Source organism: Macadamia integrifolia, chromosome 1 (assembly GCF_013358625.1).
Source record: "Macadamia integrifolia cultivar HAES 741 chromosome 1, SCU_Mint_v3, whole genome shotgun sequence".
In the NCBI taxonomy this organism is placed as follows: Eukaryota; Viridiplantae; Streptophyta; class Magnoliopsida; order Proteales; family Proteaceae; genus Macadamia; species Macadamia integrifolia.
The window spans coordinates 35,417,845-35,425,782 of record NC_056557.1 but is presented as its reverse complement, the minus strand read 5'-3'; the positions used below and the strand labels follow the sequence as shown (position 1 = coordinate 35,425,782).

Genomic DNA, 7,938 nt, shown 5'->3' with positions numbered 1-7,938 from the left:
CTTCAAGATCACACATAAATCATCTATTAAACCTTAGATTCATCATTTCAAAGGGTGGTTACAAGATCTTAAGAAACCATACTCGAATCAAGGGTTTAAAGCGTGGGTATGGTTAATGTTCACAAAACCCAACTTTTCTTACCTCCAACTGTAGATCTCGAGTTGAAGATTACTCTCCCGGCACCGGAATGGCAAGATCGAGCTTCGGCGCCACGGAAATCCTTCCTTTCTTCCTCTTCCTTTCTTCTTCCCTTTCTTTTCTCTCTCCTCTTTACTTTTCTCACCAAACGTACGAGGGTAATAAATGGAAAGAAAATAAATTATAAAGCTTTATATACTATTCCTACTTAAGTGATATTACAGATACCCTCTAACTTATACTTCTTTGAGGCAACTTTATAAGCTCCCGTAGCTTCCTCTGTAGTATCATAAGTACCCAACCAAACTCAAACACCTCGAAAAGGGTCACGAATCTCAGCAGCACATTTTCCCCATCTCCTCTGTCGAACCCCTCTATTCTTGAAAGTGGATATGGGGTTCCTCCTCAAAACCCTTATGCTAGGGTTTTTAGTGACCCTATCAATAGGGTTTTTGCTGCCATAATTGCTGTCTCGGGAAGAGCTTTCATGAATAGATGAACCACATGGAGAAATTGGAACATAAATTTCTACGTTACAGAGATGAAATCATCAGATCTGTGAGTTAGTGCTTGAAATTTTACCTGAGCTTAATGATAAAGCTTGTCACTACAAGGAGAGTTGCAGCGAGACCATTGCTTGAAGAGAGAGAGAGAGAGAGAGAGAGAGAGAGAGAGAGAGAGAGAGAGAGAGAGAGAGAGAGAGAGCAAAAAGACAAACAATGAGCTTTGTGGAGAGTTGCAACAGCTTGTGGAGAGCTGCAAGGAGATGGGAGAGTTGGGCTTGGTAGGGCGTTGGGATTTCACGATTTCCCCCCTCACTTTGTTTCAAGAAACAAAAAAGCAAGTAATATGTATTTCTTCATTCATGTTTTTGGGAACAAAAATAGATATAAATTTCAATTTTTATTTCATTAAATAGGGGAAATGGAACAGAAAAATCAAACAAAAAAGAGGCTGTTTTTCTGTTTTTGAGCAAAAAAAAGAAAAACAAAAAAATCGTTTATAGAAACAAAATCAAATGGGCCCTCAAGAAAAGGCGGCCCAAGAAAAGGGGAATTGGAAGAATTTAAATTCAAGACAAACGACCATCACCGTTATTTCAACAAGCAAAACACCTTTACCAAAGGAAATGATGTCGTTGTTGGGAAAATATTGGATATCATTGATTAACTGAATGACCATGACCATCATGACAAAGAATGGCAACAGGCCAACAACTTATTAAAAAAAAAATAAAAGAAGAAGGTAAAAAATTGAGAAACATTTCGCCTTCATGATCCGGTCCCAAGGAGACTTTCGGCCCCCTAAAATGGTTTTACTTTTTAAACTTTCGGTTCCAAATAATTTTATTTATTTTTTAATTATTCTGTAAACTTTAGATAATTGATGTTACTATTACTAGCTCATTACAAAAAAAGAAAAAAGAAAAAAAGAAGAAGGGTAAGAATGAAAGAAAGAAAGAAAGAAAGAAAGAAGTTGTTGCAGCACCTGATAAAGCTAACGTGTCACTGTTTGGACGGTTGTGATCTTCACAAACAATTGTAATTTGAAGAGTATTAAGATACTGACACGTGTCGCATGGACAAATCATCAAGCCCCACTACAGCGTATCGGCTCGCCTCAAAGAGATTGAACGAAGGAAGGATCAGCCGCCATAGACCCGGAGATCGGGATTCCGGGACGAGGAAGTAAAACGGTCTTTTCCATTTCATGTGGGTCATACTAAATGTGACAGCTAAGCAATAAATGAATTTAATCTCATCCATTGAATCCGTTCCGTGTGATACGTCACATGGTTGATACTCGCCACGACAGACCGGTTAAGATGTTATATCTGCTTTTTAATATCGTTAAAGAAATAAAACATAAAATTTTGAATATTTTTATTGTAATGTTGTTCATGAAGGTCTCTCTCCGTCTGTAACCAAGTTCAAGCCTGAACTCTCTTTCTCTGTGTCTGAAGATTTGATCAACGAAACCCTATAAATCCATCCGATTCCGCACATGTAGTCTCGCATCGTATGCGTCCAAATGTAATTATGGTGGAAATCTAGCGAAGAATTTGAAATCATGCCGAGAAACAGGTAGTTTAGTCGTCGATGAATCTCAAGAATCTCGTATTTTCCTTCCGAAATTATTTTGGTTTAGTTTTTTCTTTGTTTCATTGACTTTCTTTGCCTCTTGAACTAAATTTTATGTGCGAGTTCTGTGCTTTCCTATTTCGAAAATTCTGTACTTAGATTCGTGTTGTTTGACTCATCTATCTTCCAAGTTCATGAATTCTGGAATGTGTTAGGTTTTTGATGGTCGGGAGGACAATGAAAGCTTCAATCTCTTTGTTTGATGGTTGCTCCTTTGTGTCTTTATTTTTTCCCTTTTGATGACTTGAAGCTCGTTTGTTAGGTGATGAGAGAATTGCTCTGTTTTGGAAGTGTACCAGAGCTATTTAACTTTATAGATTTGTGAGTTCTCATATTTGCTACTGATCTATAAGTTAGTTAATAGCTTGTTATAGTGTGGATAATCTAGGATCTGTCAAACAGTCATAATGCACCTTGGGTCAGAGAACAACGGCTATTTGCTTTGTTTTAACTCTATCTCGTGGGTGAGAGATGTTAAAAACAATGAATTTAGGGTTACAATGAAATGATAATGCTTATATAGAATACACTTGAAAACCCATTTGTTATCTGAATTGTCCTGCAAAAATATGATCTGTTCATGGTTATTCCACATTATAATGTTAATCAGTTACCTTTTGTCTCCATATTGTTCAGCTTCCTGGCTTGAACACCTTGTTGGAAAGGATAGAGTGTAATGAACTTCTATTTTGGGATTTGAAATTATGTGGAACAGCTGTTCTTACCTTGGTTTATCTTGAATAGAGGGGGTGAAATTGAGGATGATATTGCTCAAATAATTAGAGCAGCCTGAATGAATTGGGGGCGAGATTATGTAATGTTTTGTAATTGGTGAATTTAACTAATGTGAAATGGTAAATTCTATTACATGCATAAAAAATATGCAATTTTTGATGGAGCTGAATGCTGGGCTACAAAGGAACATAAACATGTCAAATGATTATGGCCAATACCAGGATTAGACTTTATATGGATGAGTGGCAATAGTATGGATAACTCAACTGAATTCAATTCAGCCGTTTCCCAACAAAATGGTTTCACTACATGGATCCTCTTTCTCGGATAAGCTTTATTCCAAGACACTTAGTTTTACATGTCTTTCCTCATTTCTCGCAGGGTCATTTTAGGCCCTACCTGTTCTCTTTTAGGCTTTAGCTCCTCTAATCTGAATCATGTTCCTACTCTGTATTACAGCATTCAAAGGCCTTCGCTATACATGCTCAAACGACGTTCTCCCAACTTATCATTTATTGGAGCTGCTCTTAACCCTAATTTGTTGATTCGTTATTTTTATTTCTTCTTATTTTATCACTCATCGATCTCATCATTATTATTTCAGCTACATGAAGTTTGTTTTTGTGTTGTTTCTTCACTGCCCAACAGTTAGCTTCGTTCATCATTGTTGGTTGTGTAATTGTCCCGTAAAATTTTTCGTTGAGTGTTAAAGGAATACATTGATCACACAACACTTTGGACGCACCTCTCCACTTCATCCACCTTGCTCTAATCTTTATGCAACGTCATCCTCAATTTCTCCTCCTTTATTTATGATTGAATCATCTATTTTCACTACTCCACTTTCAGCCCGATTGTTACTAAAATACTTGCCATACACTTTTCTACTTATTTTAAAACCTTTTGATTCGAAGGTGGGTCTCATAATTTTGACTTGCCACTAGTCCCTGTTTTTTTTTTATTTACCGACACTTATCATTATTCATTAGCAAAAAGCATGCACCAATGGGACTTTATCTTGAATATCTTTTGTTAGCTTATCCGTGATTAGCAATTTAGCGCAAACTAATATGGGCTCAAAGCTGATTCTTCATGTAATCTAATTGTTTTAGGAATTCACTACCCTGCCCTTCCACGGTTCTTACACTGCACTACACTACAGCACACCACACCATTATATAATTTTTTAATTATGTCCATATCTTAGTTCTCAAGGCGTCACCTAAGTGTCGCCTAGTTGGCAAGGTGTGTTCAGAAGGCTAGGCGACTGGTCGCCTTTCTTGTAGGGCACCTAGAGCCAGAATATGGGAAATGGAAGGGAATAGAGGTTGGAAATGGGCGAGAAGGAGGAGGAAAACAGGGAAACGACATAGCCAACGTCATAGCAGCTGGAGGAGGAGAGGAGGAGCAGAAGGAAACAGCAACACTGCCATCGCCAGTGCCGTAGCAGCAGTGGTGTAAGAAGAAAACAAAGATGGAAGGAGAAGGAGGAGGAAGAAGAAGACGAAGCAGTAGCAGCGGTAGGCTGTTAGCAGTAGCAGTAGCCACGGAAGGAGACAAAGATTGCAGCGGTCACCACTGCTGCCATTGTCATTACTCACTATTGCTACCTTAAAGAGGAGGGGAGCGTACCTTTTCCAGTTTCAGTGCTGCTGCCGTTTCAACTCTGTCGTAGCTATGGTGTTGAAAACAGTTGCTCATGGAACTCTTTTTTGCAACTTCTTGAGAAGAAGTCGGTGATATCTATTTGTGTATTTTACTTATTTATAAGTAAGCCGTTCTGTATACCTATATTTATAGCTGAGTTAAAATATTTTTTTTCCTCTACTCATTAACTCATCTTCATTTTTAAAACTATGGTAAGTAACTATTTGATATTATACATTAGGCCCTTACCCCCCTACTTACATGGAAACATTTTGCTTGCCTGGGCGCGTTGCCACCACTTTGTCTTGCCTAGATGCCATGACAACTATGGTCCTTATGTTAATTAAATGTGACAAATAGTACCAGAAATCAACAAATGCAACGGAGCTATGGAGTTGCAATGGTAGTTGGTAGATGAAATGACAAAGTAAGACCAATTTTGAGCTCAACGGAATCTATTTCTCTCTCTGGATGTGTGCATTCATTGTGTTATTTAGATGGAATCCATCAACTTATGGTTAGATTCCTATAGGCTGCATTATGTTATGACCCTCCCTAGACCCCACAGTGCCACCCTTGTGCGCTGGGTACGCCTTCTTTTTTTCTATTTCATCTTAAAAGATTCATAGTTATTTAGATGGACTCGATCAAATTTTAGTCGAATTCCTATTGATCTCTATCTCCTCTTAAAAAACTCTCAAGTAAACCCTCCAATTCTCCGATGTGGCCAGCTTGAAATTTCAATTTCCGACCCTAGAACCACCATCCATGGCAACCAGATGTCCAATCGCTTTAACAACTCAAAATTTCCTCCCAATTAATTGCCATTCTAACCTAAGCCTTTTCTGCCATCACTGGAGCTAACATAAAAACTTGTTTCATCAAGGACCACCACCTCCACTTCATCTTCACAACCATAACCTAAGGAGACTTTAACTTTTATTGCATTCTACTGACAGAGCCCCCCCCCCCCCCCCTTTTTTCATTTCTTTCAATTTTTGTTGAATCCGAATCTTAAGTTGCAACTTGGACTTGAGATGAAAATTGTCTGAGCCTTTTTGGAACTGAAGTTCTCATTTCTGACACTAGCACGGGTGTATCCAACATGAACAAATTTTTGGAAAATTAATTAACCTTTCATTGGTTTAGTATCTGCTGATTCAATTGAGTCCTACTTAACTTCAGAATTGATTTTAATCAGGTCCAAACTTGTGGAGGTAAGGGGTCCAGTTGTTTTCTTGATTGGCTGCACTGTAGACCGGTAGACACAAAAAAGGACATTGGCAAATATTTAAACCTTGTAGGTAAATATTATTCAGAGTTTGCTAATCTCCCAGAAAATCATAGGTCAGGGTCAACCCTTAATAGGATTTTCACTAGACTAGCTGCTCTTTGTCTGATATGAAGAACAATTACCACAATGCAATTGAAGGGCAAAAATGCAGTGATTTAGTTTTAATCTTCTTCCATTTGTTGAATCACATCTAACAATCCAAGAATTCCTACAATCAATAAACCTGCGTAGAAGTCGTTCCATTATTAAGAAAAGAAGAAATAAGTGAACAAAAAATACCCGAGGACATTCTTCAACTTGCCATGGTGTAGGCTGAAAATCCACTGTGGGAATTTGGAGGAAGATGACATCTTTTGATGTGGGGAATAAAATCTGTTACATTAATACCTATATAGCATCTGAATCTGTTATGGAGCTTTCACGTGATAACAACTAGGGTTTCATTGCACACAGGAGCATTGGTTGCTGCAAACCACAGAAAGAAGAAACCGTAAAAAAGGATCTCCAAAACTGAAAGGTTGTATCACAATATTGATTTCTTAATGATTTGATACCATATGACAATACCAAGAGTAAGGAATCAGTACACAAGTATGCAATGGAAAGAGGAAGAGGAAGAGAAGACAAGGGAGAGAGAAGAGAAGAGAAGAGAAGAGAGGAGAGAAAGAGGTTCACGGTAGGTCAAGATACCTAGTGGAGACCCCTACTTTATATTATAAAGTGGCTGTACACATTAACAGTGATAAGCAGTTGTAACATGATATTAGAGTCAAGAGGTTAGGTGTTTGATCCTTGGTAAGTGTGAGGGGTTTGTGTTTTGTGTTGTTGTGCCTCTAGGTGCCTAATGATTTCACCACCATGTGATGGTAGCATGTGTAGAGCCATGTGTGCATGGGCATGCATGTGAAGGGGGTATTGTTATACATTGTTGTGTGGCCTTCCTAACAGCTCGAGCTTTTGGAAATAGGTGATTGTAACATATTTGAAAGCAACTCAATAACCACCTATCCAATCCTAACCATCAGATCTAATAAAATAATTCTAAACCCTTCATTCAAAATAAGACCTAAGATAACCCTACAAATTCGTTAAATACCTAAACTAGTGAAGTGAACTACCACACATTCTTGCATCAGAAACCACATGGTAAGCAAGTCAGACCATCTTTAGACTTTGACATAAACCAACTATTAAGAATGCTGATGTATGATGGATTGGGGTGAATCCAAATCCTAAGGTTGTAGTAGGCTGACTCTAAAGGGAGTATTAGCCAACACGTGCTAAGCAAGATATAAGAAGAAATTATGAAGAGATGAAGGAAGTTCTCATTATAACTTAGAATCAAAATCAGACTAGCTGAGAACATGATTAGATAATTAGTAACTTAGGAAGGATGCAAAGAAGTGAGACAAAATTGACATGAGTGACGAGAGAGAAATCAGACAGAAGTTAGATGAAATAAACGTCAAGCAGAACTATATAAACATAAAAATAACCAGCTGATTTACTGTTAGGATCAGAATATTAATCTCAACATTCAATCATGGTATGCTACATAGAAGTAAATCTATCATCGGATAACGATTAATGATGAAAGAAATCAACAACCAGAATTGACCTGTTGATTTGATGTCTGGTGCTGACTTGGCCTACAAAGCTGAATATGAAGTTGAAGAGAAAGGAGAATAGGAAAAGAAGAGAGAGATGGGCACCGTTGGGGTGCTGTGAGCAGTAAGAAACTATGAACAATAATTTAGATTTTGGGGGGTGTGGGGGGGGGGGGGAGACGAAGATGCGAAGATAGACTCTTGTAACCATGCCATATTAAAATTTCTTTCTTAATGTAATGGAATGGTTAATTCCGTGAGAGAAGTACAAACTAGCAATTCCTTTTATCTCTTATGGAATCGACAATTATGTCCATCCCCTTTTATTTGGGAGTATTGAATACACCTGTAATTCTGAGCTTCATGTTACTCCTA

At 37.9% G+C, this 7,938-nt stretch overlaps 1 protein-coding gene across 5 annotated transcripts in view; it reads left to right on the top strand.

Moving 5' to 3' along the window:
- The first annotated feature begins 2,004 nt into the window (after positions 1 to 2,004).
- The window catches only part of LOC122085505 (E3 ubiquitin-protein ligase MARCHF8), a 31,597-nt gene continuing 25,663 nt past the window's right edge, over positions 2,005 to 7,938 (top strand). For 4 of the 5 annotated variants that reach the window (XR_006142139.1, XR_006142141.1, XM_042653966.1 and 1 more), the window contains exon 1: positions 2,006 to 2,223. The gene's annotated coding sequence lies outside the window, so the exon portion shown is untranslated. Of the gene's footprint in view, positions 2,224 to 7,938 lie in introns of all 5 variants that reach the window. The other variant, XM_042653991.1, reaches the window with a different exon arrangement.